This window comes from Chiroxiphia lanceolata, chromosome 10, assembly GCF_009829145.1.
Source record: "Chiroxiphia lanceolata isolate bChiLan1 chromosome 10, bChiLan1.pri, whole genome shotgun sequence".
Lineage (NCBI taxonomy): Eukaryota > Metazoa > Chordata > Aves > Passeriformes > Pipridae > Chiroxiphia > Chiroxiphia lanceolata.
Genome location: NC_045646.1, coordinates 24,773,918 through 24,789,929, shown reverse-complemented (window position 1 = coordinate 24,789,929; position 16,012 = coordinate 24,773,918).

Genomic DNA, 16,012 nt, shown 5'->3' with positions numbered 1-16,012 from the left:
AGTCCTGTCGCTGGTATATATGGATAACAACTACTTTCTTTGCCTTTTCTACTGAATCCCAAAATGCCCATTACGTGCCAGGTGTTGCTTTCCAGTCCCACCCTCCACCTTCCCCTCACTCCATTTTACCTGGACAGTTTTGGACTTGCAGTGCTCAGGGATGCCACGGATGCCAGAGTGACATAATCCCACACGTAAAACGAGCTTGTGTTAGTAAAGCATCTCCCTTGGAGGTATTTGCACTGATGAACCAACATTATTGCAACTAAGTCTAGACTCAGGGAAGACCTAAGACATGGAAATCATGTTGATATCTCCAAGAGTCCAGCAGGATTTGGGCATCAATCACATTGCACTTGATACAATCAAATATATCCACAAATATATCCACAAACACCAATTAAGAATAGCCAGCACTTGGCCCCACCTACACAGAATTGCTTGTTAATATTTTTGAACGCAAATGCAAATTTTTAAATACAAATTTAAATATATTTAGCTGACTCAGTATGCAGTGGGCTGGTATTTTCAAAGCACCTGGAAGACTAAACTGTATTCCTCAAGCAGAGGCTGAGAAGTTCTGAAAAAATCTGTCCCTCTTTAAAAACCACATTGACGGCAAGCTCCATATATTTCAAAAGGAATAATTTCTAACTTGAGGGTCGGTGTATTAGCTATGAGGTTTAGTGTATTAACTGTGAGATCCTGGGATGAAAAACATACCAAGCAAGTTCATTGTAAGTGGCCTGTCATGTGTTTGACCACTGCTCCTTGCACGTGAAAAATAAAATTATTAAGAAATATATAATTTTAATAGTTGTTCATGTACTTACAGTATCAAGCATATTTTAAAATCAGTTAATGAATATTTAATTGGCATGAATAATTGTAATTAAACACAGAGAATTGAAAAACAGGGGTGTTTTAAATAAATGTAGTTTACCAAAACTGCTTTCCATTACATCATTTGTGTTGCTTGACAGTGAAGAAAAACCATCAGTTTATTCCCATGACCAGCTCTTTCCCATTCTTACACAATTGCAGACAATTTTAGTTCAAATCAAAGCATTTCATGGTTATTCTGGAGGGCATGTGGTGACCCATGTTATAGTTGAGATAAAAAAGCAGGACTCTTGAGTATCTCACCAATATCCACCACCTCTGATGATCCACAGGAAGGAAGAACATCATCAGATGCTCAGCACCGGCCTCTTGCCATCCCATCCACAGTCCATAACCACATTCCCTCCCTGCGGCGGCCCAGGCCATAGTGAACCTCTCCATAAGGGCACATAAAATTCCTATTCCAAAGAATCACAATTTATATTAGGGAACTGCAATCTGTTCTCTTCAACATCTTCATAAATGACTTGGATACAGGACTAGAGGGGACACTGAGCATGTTTTCTGGTGACACAAAACTGGGAGGAGCTGTTGATTCCCTCGAAGGCAGGAAGGCCCTGCAGAGAGACCTCAACAAATCAGAGGGCTGGGAATCACCAACAAGGGGAAGTTCAACAAGGGGAAGTGCCGGATTGTGCCCCTGGGATGGGGCAACCCTGGATGTACGGACAGACTGGGAATGAGAGGCTGGAAAGCAGTGCCAGGAAAGGGCCCTGGGGTCCTGGTCAATGGCCAGTTGGCCATGAGTCAGCAGTGCCCTGGCAGCCAGGAGGGCCAACCATGTCCAGGGGGGCATCAGGCCCAGCATCACCAGCTGGGCCAGGGAGGGGATTGTCCCGCTCTGCTCTGCCCTGGGGCAGCCTCATCTGCAACATTGGGGTAGTCTGGGGGGACACAATACAAGAAGGATATTGAGCCATTAGAGAGTGTCCAAAGGAGGCAATGAGGATGGGGAAGGGCCTTGATTTAAAGCCATGTGAGGACACTGAGGGCACTTGGTGTGTTCAGCTGGAGAAGAGGAGACTGAGGGGAGACCTCATTGCAGTTACAACTTCCTTGGGAGAGACACGGAGGGGCAGGGACTGAGCTCTTCTCAGTGACAGAACGTGAGGGAATGGCCTGAAGTTGTGTCACGGGAGGTTTAAGTTGGATATTAGAAAAAAGTTCTTCTCCCAGAGGGTGGTTGGGCACTGCCCAGGCTCCCCAGGGCAGTGGGCACAGCCCCAAGGCTGCCAGAGCTCAAGGAGGATTTAGATGATCCTCTCATCCACATCTTGGGGATGGTCTTGTGTGGGGCTGAGTGTTGGACTTCATGATCCTTAGGGTCCCCTTCCAACTTGACATATTCTGTGATTCTGTAAACCTACAGACAGGGTTTTGCACAAAAGTCTGAAAGCAATGGACAGAACTGAGGTAGAGGCTTTAGTTATGTTATGATTGCTTTTCCCTGTAACTGGGCTAAAGGAAACAAGGAAGAGGACATATAGGAAAGGTGCTTCTGCTACTGGGAGCCTCTGAAACCTAAATCAAATGAGATGGAAACTGTGCTTCATTATGTAAGTAGTCTACAAACTTTTGCCTAGATTTCTAATAGTAACTTTACATGAAGTATGGCCAGTAATTTTAGCAGCCACTACTCCCCATTACCCCATGACAAAAACACAAATCACATCTTTGCAGGCGTGAGGGGAGGCAGGGCACAACAAACTGATTAATATATATTTTGAACAGCTTTTTAAGACAGATCAGAAAGGCATCGTGCCAAGACGTGTGCATACCACACAGTGCTAGCATCTAATGAGTACATTTAAAATACCATCTGCCTTCAAATAAACTGGATTTAAATAAAGCTGTGCAGTATAGGATGTCTGTTCCAGGAAGAGCTTAATTTAAAGCCAGCAGTTATCACACCAGATGGGATCAAAGGTCAGTTGTGCTTCTGCACAATCTAGAACGAAAGGCAGCTCACAAAAGGCAGGGACTGGGAAGGGGTCAATCAAGCAGTGCAGTAGGATATCAAGACAGATTTCTGGGATTTCATTTTCTTTCTCCCTAGTAGCTAAAGTAACAGTCTGTGGCTTTAATTCAAGGATACTTGGGATTCTCAAGTTTAAATGTTCAGCTTATCTGAGAGGGTAGATATAACTAGAGCTTTGTCAACTGACATCAGGTAAAAGAGGCATCTTTCTCTAAGAAGCCCAGGAAAGCAGAGCTACAACCATTTTAATTGCCAGAACAAATTCCTTGGGACTCCTCATTACTAGAAATGATAGGTTTTGATACATAACCAACCAATTCCATTCCAATCTAGCCTTCTGCATCACTGCACTTCAGCACCCTGTACTCAGAAGAGGCCTGGCCATGTCTAACCAGGCCATCACAGCTGGAAAATTAAACTGTAAAGTCACAAGGACATAAACAGCTGAAGTGGGTGACTCCAAACTGTACTGTTCTGCTCTGCTTCCTCCTACAAGAAGCCCTCTGTAAGCACACAATTTGTTCTCCTTAAATCATTCCCTTCATGATTGTTTAATCAGTTCTTCTTCACATTTGTAAAAGTTCCCCCCCATTCCTTGCAAATGAAGAATACACACTTGCATATAATTAAGATCTAATCACTTAAAGACATAAACCTGGAATTAGTTTTGCTGGCACACACATTTCAACAGCAACAGGAGGCTCTGAGGAACCTTTGGGATCCCCTGTATTCATCTGTATGCAAACATGGTCACAAAAGCTTGCCACCTAGAAAAGCAGAACAGATGGGAAACACATCCAGATTAAGTGATTTCAAGGAATACTGGCACTGAGCTAAGAACTGAGCGTGGATCTTGAAGTCCCAAGTGCACGTCTTTTCCACAAGACCATTTATTTTCTGTCAACAGAAACCTTTGTGTGAGCCAAACCCAAAAAACAGAAGACAAATTAGGTATTAGCCTGTAACTCAGGTCCTGCACAACAAATACAAGGTGTGATTTTATTTCTCAAAATAAAATACTGATTATACTTAAGGATTCCCATCCTCCCTCTATTCAGTTTATTTAAAGCTAAACCAAACTCTTAAAAGAGCTAGTAAAGCAATTACTGGATTACAGAAATAGCTGACAAAGTAACTGTACTGCAATAGCTGTGGTTGAATCATGCCTGTACAATTTCTCTCTGGAACATTTTCTACCCTGAGCTGGTGTTCCACCAAACATTACTGGGCTAGGAGAGTTTAGTATCTCAGCTGAAAATTAAGATTCCACAGTATCCTTCTTATAAAAGCCACAGTTCCCTATATTTGCATCCAGATTAACTTTATAGGTGTCCTTATTCAGTAAGCTCAGACCATCTAGATATGCCACCTGATTCTGTGGTAAAAACATCAAGGTGCTACAAGTCAGCCCATTGCTGGTCTTCTCTCTCAGTCATCCCCCACATAAGGTCAGATGAACAGACACATGCTGATTAACAAATCTGATTTTGAGACCACTTAACAGGGATTTTTAATTGCTAACACCTTGTTCACCTACCTCAGAGTCTGCCAGCCTGGTTCTGTCACACTCACTCCTACTGATTTTTTTCTTGTAAAACAGTCCCATTAATTTCAATGAGACTATTTGCAGAACAAAGTATTACTCAGCAAGAAGAAACCCCAGAAATACCTGAACACACAACGGTTCCTGTATCTGTCAATACGTTTTCCAACAATTCCTTCCTGCAGAACTAAGCTTTGGGAGTTTTGTTCACCACAGGCACGTTGACCACCATCTCCCAAATCATTCCCTGCTATCCATTACTAGATGAGTCTACTTGCAGCAACAGAAATACGATGCCACAGAACACTGGGCCATTAGAGAATAAGGCCAGCTCTTTAAACTTTTCAAATTCCACTAATTCTTCCACTGAAGTCTTTCCTAAAGGCACCTTTTCTATTAATATGTTTCAACTATAAAAAAAGAAACTAATCCAGGGAAAAATCCATAGATTAATGTTAAGCCCTTTTTTTTCTGCTATTATTATTAAATCTGCCTTTTTCTTCCATATTTTTGCAGGCAGTCTAGCAATTTTTTGCCCACGCAGCCCTATTACAGAGCTTCCTAATAGTTCTTGTGGTTCTTAGCAGCAACACAGAGCACACCCCCAGGGCAGTAACAGCACACTGGGGGGAAACAAACTGTCTCCTTCATCCACATCCTGATGGATTGTTTGTGCACATTTTACCAATGTCATCAGTGTTCTGTGCACTTAATCACTGCCTTGATTCTGTATGCAAAGGTGGGAGAGGGAAAGCAGCAGGACACAGGCAGTTTCAGAGATGGATTAGACATATGCACCAGCTTAAGTACTCCCCTCCCTTCAGATACTCACTTTCAGCTTGGAGTGATAAGAATATGTTGAACAATTGGTGTAGTTTCATAGCAGAACTCAAATGATTTTACACTGTGCACCTACGGCCCCATAAAGTCTTCCTGAAGTTTTTACAATGTTTATTTGAATATTTAACATTCTGCAATGGAACACTGTTTTACAACTTTCCTACTTGACTTAGTGCTTGCTGTTTTATTTTGGCTACTATATTGCCAGTAGTTTTTATTTGCATAGAGTTGCTTCCCTAAAGAAATAAAAATGTATTTCAACTGCAACAGCCGGGAGTAGAAATAATTTTTCTCTTTCTTCTACCTTGTTCCCTTTACAAAATAATCTTGAATCGCTTGAAAACAGAAGCAAATAAAAAGAGAGATTCCTGTCTTTTAAGAAGCATTCAGGTAAACGTAATTCAGGCTTACCTTTCATATTGAAACCTAAACTAATTATCAAGTAATGATTACATGTAATGTATTATTAGGTGCCTAAAATTTTTCTTAAACTTTAGTGACAATCTTCTACAACTAGGTTGCTAATTATTATCTGTGGAACATTATCTGTTGCATCCTTATACCTCTTTACTGGCCTCAAGAATTAGGCAGCTATCAGACTTATATCTTCTTTAAGGGGCAGGATGTGTACAAAACTCATTTAATAAGTTCCAGTACTTGTGACTTGGACTGAAACGAGCCCTCTTTTAATAATACAAATTAAATCCTTCATAAGTTGAAGTACTCTAAGGATTCATAGGTTGGGGTTTTTTAACACTTCTCCACATTTGTCTATTTTACTCCACAAAGCTTGACCTAATATTTCAAATAGCAGGGAAACCAAGCTGGCACTCACTGCATAACCCCGACACGGAATAAATTAAACCTTAAGATAAAAAGGAAATCCCGAAATCCACTGGGTGCCATCCACAAATGGTTCTGGTACCACCTACGTGCAATGGCAAAGGTGCTCTGGCAAGAGGGGAATGAACTATTATCCTTCTAGGACTGTTGCAAGCAAGATAACATCAAATGATCCTAAATCATCTCTATATGGCATCCATGGCTTGGTCAGACCAGCAGGAACAGGTTAGGGAAACAGGCAGCCACCTCTCCTCCTCCCCTGCTCTCAGTACACTTATCTCTGAGGATTGATAGTCTCTCTATATTCAGGTTAATAACTGACTTAGAGATGTAAAAAATTTACTTTAATACTCTTCTTGTAGAGGATTTTCCTCAGTCTAAGAATGTTCATTCAAACACCGATTGGCAAGAGCCACCCTTCTTGATTCAGTCATCTCTGTCATTGCAACCTCTGGACCCAAATCCTGTCCCTGTCTCTCAGGTGGATGAGCTTTCCCTCCTTCCCTCTGTGTCACAATCTCCCTTTCAAAGGCTGGTGTCCTCAGAGAATTTCTTTTCCAGGATCACTGCTGATCTTGTAGAGGAGCTGGCAGATGAGAAATACCATCCTCTCTATGCTACCTTTGTTCACCAATAACTTGAAATATCTGATGCTTCCCAAGATCAAATATGCACCACAGAGAGAAGTATGAGGCAGAAATACAGGAGATGTAAACCTACTGTGCAGCCATACTATCAAGAATGGATTTAAACACAGAACTACATCTTGTTGGTATAACACAAGCTCACTTTTTCACCCGTTATTTCATCACTTACCTCAGATAGGACAGGTGCTTTCTGAGAGGAGGAATGAGGTTTCCACAGAGTGCAGCTCTCCAGTCACCTTCACCTTCACCTTTGTGCCAAGAGGCACAAAAACCCCGAGGAAGCTGAACTTGTAGAGAAGAGGCATAGGGAGAGTCCAGCTTAGCTGCAATACTCTTTTGTACTTTGGACATGATTAATGTATTTGCTGGAACTGTTTACAGAAATACTTAACTGTATTAAAGTCTCTTAAGGAAGTGCTAAATTCAAATTGATCAGAAATCCAAATATTAATCCTGTGGTAAGGACAGAAACAATGTTATGGAATTCAGTGGGCTTAATTTTAAGGCAGTGGTTTTGAAACCATGGAAGACACCGCCAGCCAAGCATCTAGAACTTCACTGTCCTGAAGTGGGGATATTTTTAATTAGCCATAGCCAAGGATGGAGGGGAGGAGATCAACTTGACAAAAGTACCAGGTGATGGAGAACCCTTCCTCCAGGAGCGTTCAGAGCATCACATGCTGAACAGTCCCAAGGAGCAGCTAAAGACAGTCCAGAGCTTTTTGGAGACAAACTACAAGCAAAATACATGTTATTATTGTAGTGACTGCCCCTTGCATTAGGCCATCAGGTAGATGAGACTACTGACAAAGAAACCTTCCTCCCCTGCTCATAAACAACAACAGAACCTTAGACTAAAGAGACTGGACAGTTGTTAATATCAATTACACATGAAAAATATATCTTTGCAATTGCTTCTCCTTACGTAATGCATTACTGGCACTGCTGGCATGTTCATTGTAACACGACAGAGAAATAATTTATTTAGATTGTTTGAGGCGTGGAAAAAAAGAATCTATGTTACAAGCAGAAGTTAAAGGTTGCCACTCTGTTGCTCAAAGTGTTTGAGAAGATGCCAAATGAGCTCTTGGTTTTGCATGAGTGTTAGTGCTCTGCAGAACCCAGTGTACCAGTCTTAATTCAATTTAAATTTAGCTTCAGGTATGTACCTAAGGATACAGCATTCAAGACTGTGGTCATCCTATAATGCAAAATAAAGCTAAATTAAAAGCTGGCCCAATGCATTTTTAATATTGATATGCAATAACGAAGCACCCATGGTATTAACCAGAGAGGTCTATAGGGAGAAGCCCAGAAGGAATCTCCACAGTATTTATGGACTAGGACACTCAACAACGGATCGTCAGTGATTACTACAGGAGTACTTAAAGCCAACGAGGACCTGTTGTCCTTTTGCACTACAGGAACTCATTCATGCTTTAGAGCTCACAGTGACAGTCATAAAAAGCAGTAATTTTACCAGCTGATAAACAGGAGGCGGCACAGCCAGCTCAGAAAGGTGACAGTGAAATGTGGTGCACTGTAACAGGCTGCTGGGGGTGCACTCCTAGCTGCTGGGGCTCTTCCCAAAGAACTCCAAGTGTGTTGTTTGCTAGAGGAGTAGGATGGTATGCACAAGGCAAGCAGGAGGCATCAAGCCAGCCCTGACCGATCTGGGATGATACAGCATTCCCACACGGAGCCCCGCTCTGGCATTTCACTGGCTTTCAGCATTCAGGAGACTGAAACGTCAATGGATACTCTTTGTTCCCATACGATATTTATGGTCTCATTAATTTCTCTCAGCAGCCCAGAATTTTACAGACATCTGCCATGCCCTCCTTGTTTGGCCTTTCCATGAAGCAAACGGACCTTGGCACTTCCCCTCTCCTCCGTGCAGGGTGTTTGACACCGCTGAGCTCCCCTGTTTGCATCTTCCCAGCTCCAATACACCCCTGGGATCCACTCTGTGCACTCTGCCATCCCCTCCAAGCTGTGCATTCCATGAGTGGCACATTGCATCCCGTAGTCTTTTCACAAGTAATTCCTAATCTTCTATTATTCTTTTGCATGCTACCTAACCACTAAGCTGATACTTTAAGAATTACCCCAAATTATTCAAAAATCTCTTTCATAAGCAATAATGGCTAATTAAAAACCCATCAACACATACAGCTAGACAGGACTGTGTTTCCCTGGTTTTGAGTTTCATCTGGCATTGTTTTGTTCATTCATGGTACTTTCTAGAACTCCTGACATTCACAACAGCAGAGTAATTTCAACGCTCCGGAGTAACTCCAACTGTTTCCTCCCTAATTCAGTAATTTTTCCAGGTCAGCTATGAACATAGGGAATGCTACAAGTCCTAGTTACACTAATGGTGAAATCTAGTCAGTAATACCTGTAACTGTCTGGGGGGTTTACCCCGTTTATTTACAATGGATACCTGGGTGACGTTCATCTATAAGGTCATCTTATTCTATAACAGCTTGGATACTTTAGGAGTCTTCAGTGAAAGGCTTTTTTCAGCCTTTTGAAAATACAAACACCACAACAAGCAGATCATTATTCTCAATCTGCTTCTTCAAAGAGCTCTAACAGAACAATACTTCCTCTGAAAAGAGGTACTGAGTGTTTTCTACTGAAATTATATTCACTCATAACTGAGAAATGTTATCATTTTCCCATTTCATAAAAATGTGTCTTGGATTAATAAAAACTGCCAAAAGTGGCACCTCTGAGGATAAAATCTCCTCTATCACTGGAATACTGTGATGGAAGCTCCATGGTTAGGAGAGAATGACTCTCCTATTTGCATAACCTAATAAACAGAGACTGTTCCTTGAAATAAAGTGAAACTTCTTAGAAACCAGAAGGTGTCGTGAAGAAGGTTCTTGATACGGTACATCCAGATTTTGCAGTGCACTGAATGAAGTCCTTAGTTCTGCAACTAAGTGATGAAGCACTGTCCAAGGGGTAGGTCACATTCCCAGCTTTTACAATATCCCATCGGGCCTGCCTTGGGATGTTCAGTAATCCTTCCATTACAAGCCTTGCATCTGCTGGATTCACACAGCTCCATCTCTGTCAAATCAAATGCACCTAAATCACACTCTCATTATACAGGAGAATTTTACTCAACTCCCGGTCACTCATCATAACATGTTACACTGCCAGATAAACCTGGACAACAATTGCCACATGAGTTTCCCCGAGTTAGTCATCGATTTTCCCCAGCACTTTGCCACAAGTAAAATTTGTCACTGCTGGTATTACCATTTATCACAGAAACAATGTAATTTACCCTCCTACAAAGAGCTACGGCACAGCTTCTCTGGTTTCCCTCGTGCAGAATTCCAGGCTGTGCTACACTAGGACCTGCAGGAACAGAGTAGCTCAGAGCCTCCTCTGAGGCATCAGACCAGTGCCCTTTAATCAAGGCCTAAAGGAAGAGTGCTCCTTCTGATTATGACAGACGTGCTTTTAAAGGGCTTGCAACACTCTTCTTTTAAAAAAACGTTCCAGCCATTTGCTCTGACTCATTTCTAAGCGTAGGTCCTGAAATAGGATCTGAGGACACTTAATTGTGTTCAGGAGACAGGCAGGAGGAACGACAATAGTATGAAGAAATTAACACCCAGCTCAGATCAATCATGACTCAATTTTCGGAGCTGGTGTTCTTCGCGTGCCATGTGCTGAGTAACGAGCGACTTCATTAAGTTAAAATGGATCTTCAGCAACTATTTACAGGGCAGCTGCAGCCTGGTGTTCCTGACATGTGCAGAGGGGGTGATTTTCACGTAGCCCTTCCATTCTACAGCTTCTGTACCTTCTCAAACTTACCACATCCAAGAAGGACAAAGTGCTAAAGAGGATTCTGCAGGGTATCTCTTCCTATTTCTACTATGAAAAATACATCTAAATCTTTCTTTCATCAACTCTTCATTTCATGGTAGTTAGTTCTGACCTTAAAGAAAAGATATGCAATACCCTCACTCCTCCAGTAATTAGAGACCATACTTCCAGTATTAATATTTCTTATCCTATTTGTAGCCAGTTGTTTTTAACTAAGGGCTGAAATACAGAGCATCAGACAAGGGTGATTTGTAATGGATGTTTTTCTTTCTGTTTAATCAAGGTTCAATTCGATGCATCCTGAAAAGCCTTAGAACTGCAACAGCTCTTTGCTTCTGCTTTTGATCTCCCTGCAAAAGCATGACCACTACCAGATTCATTAAACACAGCTTGACGATTGCCCCCTGCTCAGGCTTTTTCAGCACACGGCATCCACGGCAAGCTCACATTAATTCTGCCATTCCTCCCACTGTGCAAACAGCCCTGTCTGCTGGGAACGTGCTAATCAGGCTCCATAGGGCCGACTCACACACCATAAACACGTCACAACAGCAGGTTGAATTTACCAATTTGCTTTCCATTCCTGCTGTTCTCTTCCTCTTCTCACTTCCAGCTCCTGTTCCCATTTGAAACAAAACAAACAGTTTTTCCAGCAGGAACAACTACATCTCACAGAAAAAAAACCACCCAAAACACTCAAAGTCAAAAAGAAAAACAGCTGATTCTTTGCTAAGCATTCCCACGTTTTATAAACCTGTGGTTCAGGAGCTAGTCACAGCCCAAAAGCACCAATATCATCCTCCTCCTGGTTATTAAAACACCAACTTTTGCAATACTCTAGTTTCCAAATCTCAGTGCCACAGCTTGGCCTCTAGGCCTTTCGTTTCCCAGCTCTGGTGATTTTTAGTTAGCACAGGCACACTCGATTTATTCACACCCTCCAGCCACTCTCCTCATCCAGCTGCTGAGCACAGACTCAACCTCTGAAGTCACTGCAAAACTTCAGCCAATCACAATCACTCCATGTTTTGTTAATGCTCACACTGGATGCAGTGCTCCTCAACTCTCTTGATCATCACTGGGGAAAAAAGGGTTAAAGGTTTATCTCAAAAGCAAACAGAATCTTTAAAGGACAAGAACCTGTTTCACCCGTCTCCTGCAAGAGATGAAAAAGGCTACAGGCTCCAAGTTATGCCATTAGTAGCTCCCCCAGCCACAGGAAACCTTAGTCCTTCAGGCTCATTACAACCTACAAATTGTCAAGGAAATCCAAGCTCACCAGTGTGGAATGGTACTCGGTCAGGCGTGTCCAAGGTTAACCACCACAAATAATTCTCTTTTCAAAATCAATTGCATTAATGGGTGCATGGGGCAGTTGGTTTTAATTTGACAAACGACCACATATAACTTCACTGGTGCTCCAGATCTAAGAAACAATATTACTTAACATTTGGAGAATTTAGCTACAAGAGGAGCAAACATAAAGATGTGGGACACCCAGGCTGCCAAGGGTTCTGTTGCCACACTCTTCCCATGACAGCCATGGCTCTGCGTTCCTCCATCAGCTGCTTCCCAGACTGGAGATGGAATCACCATGCTCTGCCAGGATTACAGCCTCCTGAAAGCCTGGCCTTTCCATGGATCTGTCAGAGGTTCGACTGAGAGGGAATCCACTCAGAAAAGTGTCAGCCCCTGATGGTTCCTGAGGGGCTGGGCACAGCTGCTTCAGCTGGGCCGGTAAGAGCCCAGAGTCTCAGCCAGGGAGAGCAGGGACAGCCCACGTGTGGGAAGAGGACTGTGCTTCCACACCCTGCAGAAAGTGTGGCTGGAACACACAGTCTGAGAGACAGCACCACAGTCCACCAGAGAGGTGACTCTCCTGAAAAGGGTCTACTGTCAAGTCAATCCTGAATTCTGAACTCAGTGCCAGAGAAAGAGCTTTTGCAGTGTCCTGCTCCTACTAAAAAAACAACAGCATAATTCAGAAAAATACTTTGCAAACAGATGAAACTAGCCTTTCTCCACTGTGTTTTTCAAGTCAGTTTATTGTTGTCTTAAACTAGACAACTGGTCTTCCATTTCACAGCAGCACCTTCTCTGGCACTGCTTATGATTAACAAGCATATCTATGGCTAAGTGAGTACTCTTCTATTCCAGCCAACAGATCACAATCTCCCCCCCAAAACAGGAGCTGTTTATGTAAACAAGAATATCCTGTATTTTCCATCCTGTTTGTAATGTTGACAACTGTTTGTGTATCTTCTGCTTTCTGTATTGCACTTACCTGAACACTTTCCATAGAGACACAAGCGGAAAAAACCCCAGCAACCCAGTTTCTTAAAACAATAACTGGATTTACATAGCTTTAAATATTCTACACTCCTACAAAAGAACACGGGTCACCTCTCTTTAAAGAAACTTTCATAAGCACAAAGCGTGATCACATTTCTACAGTTTACCAGCATACCTCGATTGCTGCTTTTGCAGCTCATTAGTTCTCTTATAGTTTGCCAAAAAAGCACTGAGACTGTTAGGGGAGGACTGACAGACATGTACAACAGCAACATCCACCGCCAGCATTTCAGAGTCAGTTTAGAAAGCACTTCAAAAGATACAACTTTGTTGCACAAATAAATGAGTGACACATTTTCTCTGTAAAAGCTGAGGAAAGCAATGTCAAGACAGAAACACAAATATCTGACTTTTCAAAGCCTGTGCACATTTGTTAGCAAACTAAACCAAGGACGATTACCTGTTTTGCAGAGAAATAGAATGACTTGGGGCAAGATGTTAGCAACACATTAGAGAAGTGAAAGTATGTTTAAGTTTCTTCTGGCCAGAAGACTGAAACCTCAATGAGCATTTTTTTAAGAACTCTGTTGATTTTTCTGCCACTGTGTACAAGGCTGAATTGAAAAAGCAGATAAAGCCAGAGTTTTGTAACAACTATGCTCTTAACTGAGAGCATTTAAAACTTCATGCAGCCCTCCTCTACCAGCTTCAAATGTACACAGACAGGCATTACAAGCAGAAAATGGAATAGGTACACATTTGTTGCAACAAACAGCATGACTTAGGAATTTCAGAGTTCCTCAAAAGCACCGAGTTGGAAACTTTCCCCCACCTTGAAAAAACCCCATACCTTGATAAATGGCACTGTCTTGTAGCCTTGCTGATACCCATCTCCTTAAGCCAAGGTCTGCAGCAACTAGGTAGTATGCAAGGTACAACCTTTCCCACACCTCTTTCATCTCCAGCTGAATTTCATAGTAGGAAATCCAAATCCATCTCTGCTGGAAAAACATAACTGGACTGCCAGCTCACTTCACAGACTAGACAGGAATTTATTCAGGTCATTCCATCCCAGAGCAATTGGCCTTATTTAGGCAGAAAATTAATTTATTAAGAATCAGAAATAAGCCTTGATTTGACTACATTTACTTTCCCTACATTATAGATCCATAAGTGTTAAGAGCACAGACAGTCACAGATAATGTGACACTGGAGAGCCCTCAGGACTGAAAATCCCTCTATGTTCAGCTGTACCTGAACCCACTGCCCATGGGACAGTCACCTAAGCTCCCTTTATTCTCACCACTTTGAATTCCTAGGTCCAAAGAGCTCACTTTCCTCATTAGTGTACACAAAAATACAAAATTGCTTCCACAGAGGAAAAAAGCTGGGTCATTGTCACAGGACACTCCCTTCTGGAGGGAACTGAAGGTCCCATATGCAGACTGGACCCTCTTAGGGAAGTTGCTGCCTGCCTGGGGCCCAGGTTAAAGATGTGAAGAGAAGGTTTCCCAGCCTGGCAGAGCCCTCAGACCATTGTCCATTATTGATTTGCCAGGCAGAGAGCGATAAAGGGGTAACAAGAAGTCCGAGGACAACCAAGGGAGACTTCAGTCCTGGCCCACGGGGAGGCCCCAGCTGACTGGAGCTTGGCAAATGTGATGCCCATCTACAGGAGGGGCCAGAGGGAGGATCCAAGGAACTACAGGCCTGTCTGTCTGACCTCAGTGCTGGGGAAAGTCTTTTCCAACCTAAACAACTCTATGATTCTAAATGCTTGACAGGAAGGGAAACCGGTTTTGCTTGTAAACTTAATGCTTTAATACTAACTGAAGTAATTCAGTCAAGGAAAATACCTTGCTACAGGAATTACATAACCAAATAATGAGTGAACTGTAGTAAATGCACTTGGATTTCAAAGAGCTACATGTTGCAAACCTCAAATGTATCTTTGAGATACACTGGAAAAGATTCATAATGCATTTAATTCTCCACCTCTCGGTTCTTGAAAATTGGAGCTAATCATGATTCCAGTCATTTATTTAAATAAAGGTTTAGTCAGTTCAGGCAAAGCCTACTGATGTGACAAGCAAGCCATCTTCTCTCTAGGCTGATCTGAAAAGGAAGTACTTCTGTGAGCAGGGGTATGATTTTACAATTGCTGTTCACCTGCTTTAGCTGTCTTTTCCTTCTGGCCACTTCAGAGTCCTGTGTCCAAGTGGGTTATGAACAACTTGGACTGTAAAAGCCATCTTCATATAACAGAATTAGATACTGAAAAGATGAACAATGTCTTTCTTACCACAGTGGGCCTATTGTAACAGCCTGGCCTCTCAGATACAGCCTTGGTCCAGCAGCAGCAGCAGAACTGCCACTCAGTTCCCTTAAATTCAGAAAGCTGAGCAAGTACCACGATGTAGTATATTAATGGCAAAAAAGAATCTCTGATGGCACAGCTGTGCCACAGCTAAGACTCCAGAAATGTTAAACTTCAGCTTCCCTAAATACAACAGTCAATATACTGTGCTATAATTAATGGCCTCATCTGCTTACAAATGTGTCACAACTATTTTTGCGACTAATCTCTCAAATCCAAGGAAAACAGATATTCTGTACACACAGATACTCTGGTTGGTATCTTTGGATCCCCAAGTATGCCATCTGTATCAGAGGAGCTTCAAGCACTAGAGCTGCATGTTCAGCTGAATATGTTGCAAATTTTTTTACCAGATGCCACATATATACTTGCATGCAGATAAGCCCAAATTAAAAATAAGGGTGTTTAATAAAAACACCAAGTAAGTATCTCCCCAAGGAGGCTGCTCTGGAGCTCAGGACTGCTTTGGCTGCTGCAGGGAAGGAAGAACCAAAAGCAAAATGGGATCTCTTGAGAATAGACCCCAGTGCCAGGGGTCTGTGCACATGTGATGAGGCCAGAGCATCACAAGCAGCCTGTGCAGAGAAAAATCAGGTTTGACCAAGGGACAGTTTGTTTTACTTTGTTCTGATCCCCACAGGAAGGACCCTCAGCACACAGTGTGAATAACAAGCAGTTCAGAAAACAGTGTAAGAACTGAGCTGTTGCTGGCATGTCCTCCCTTCAGCTTCTCT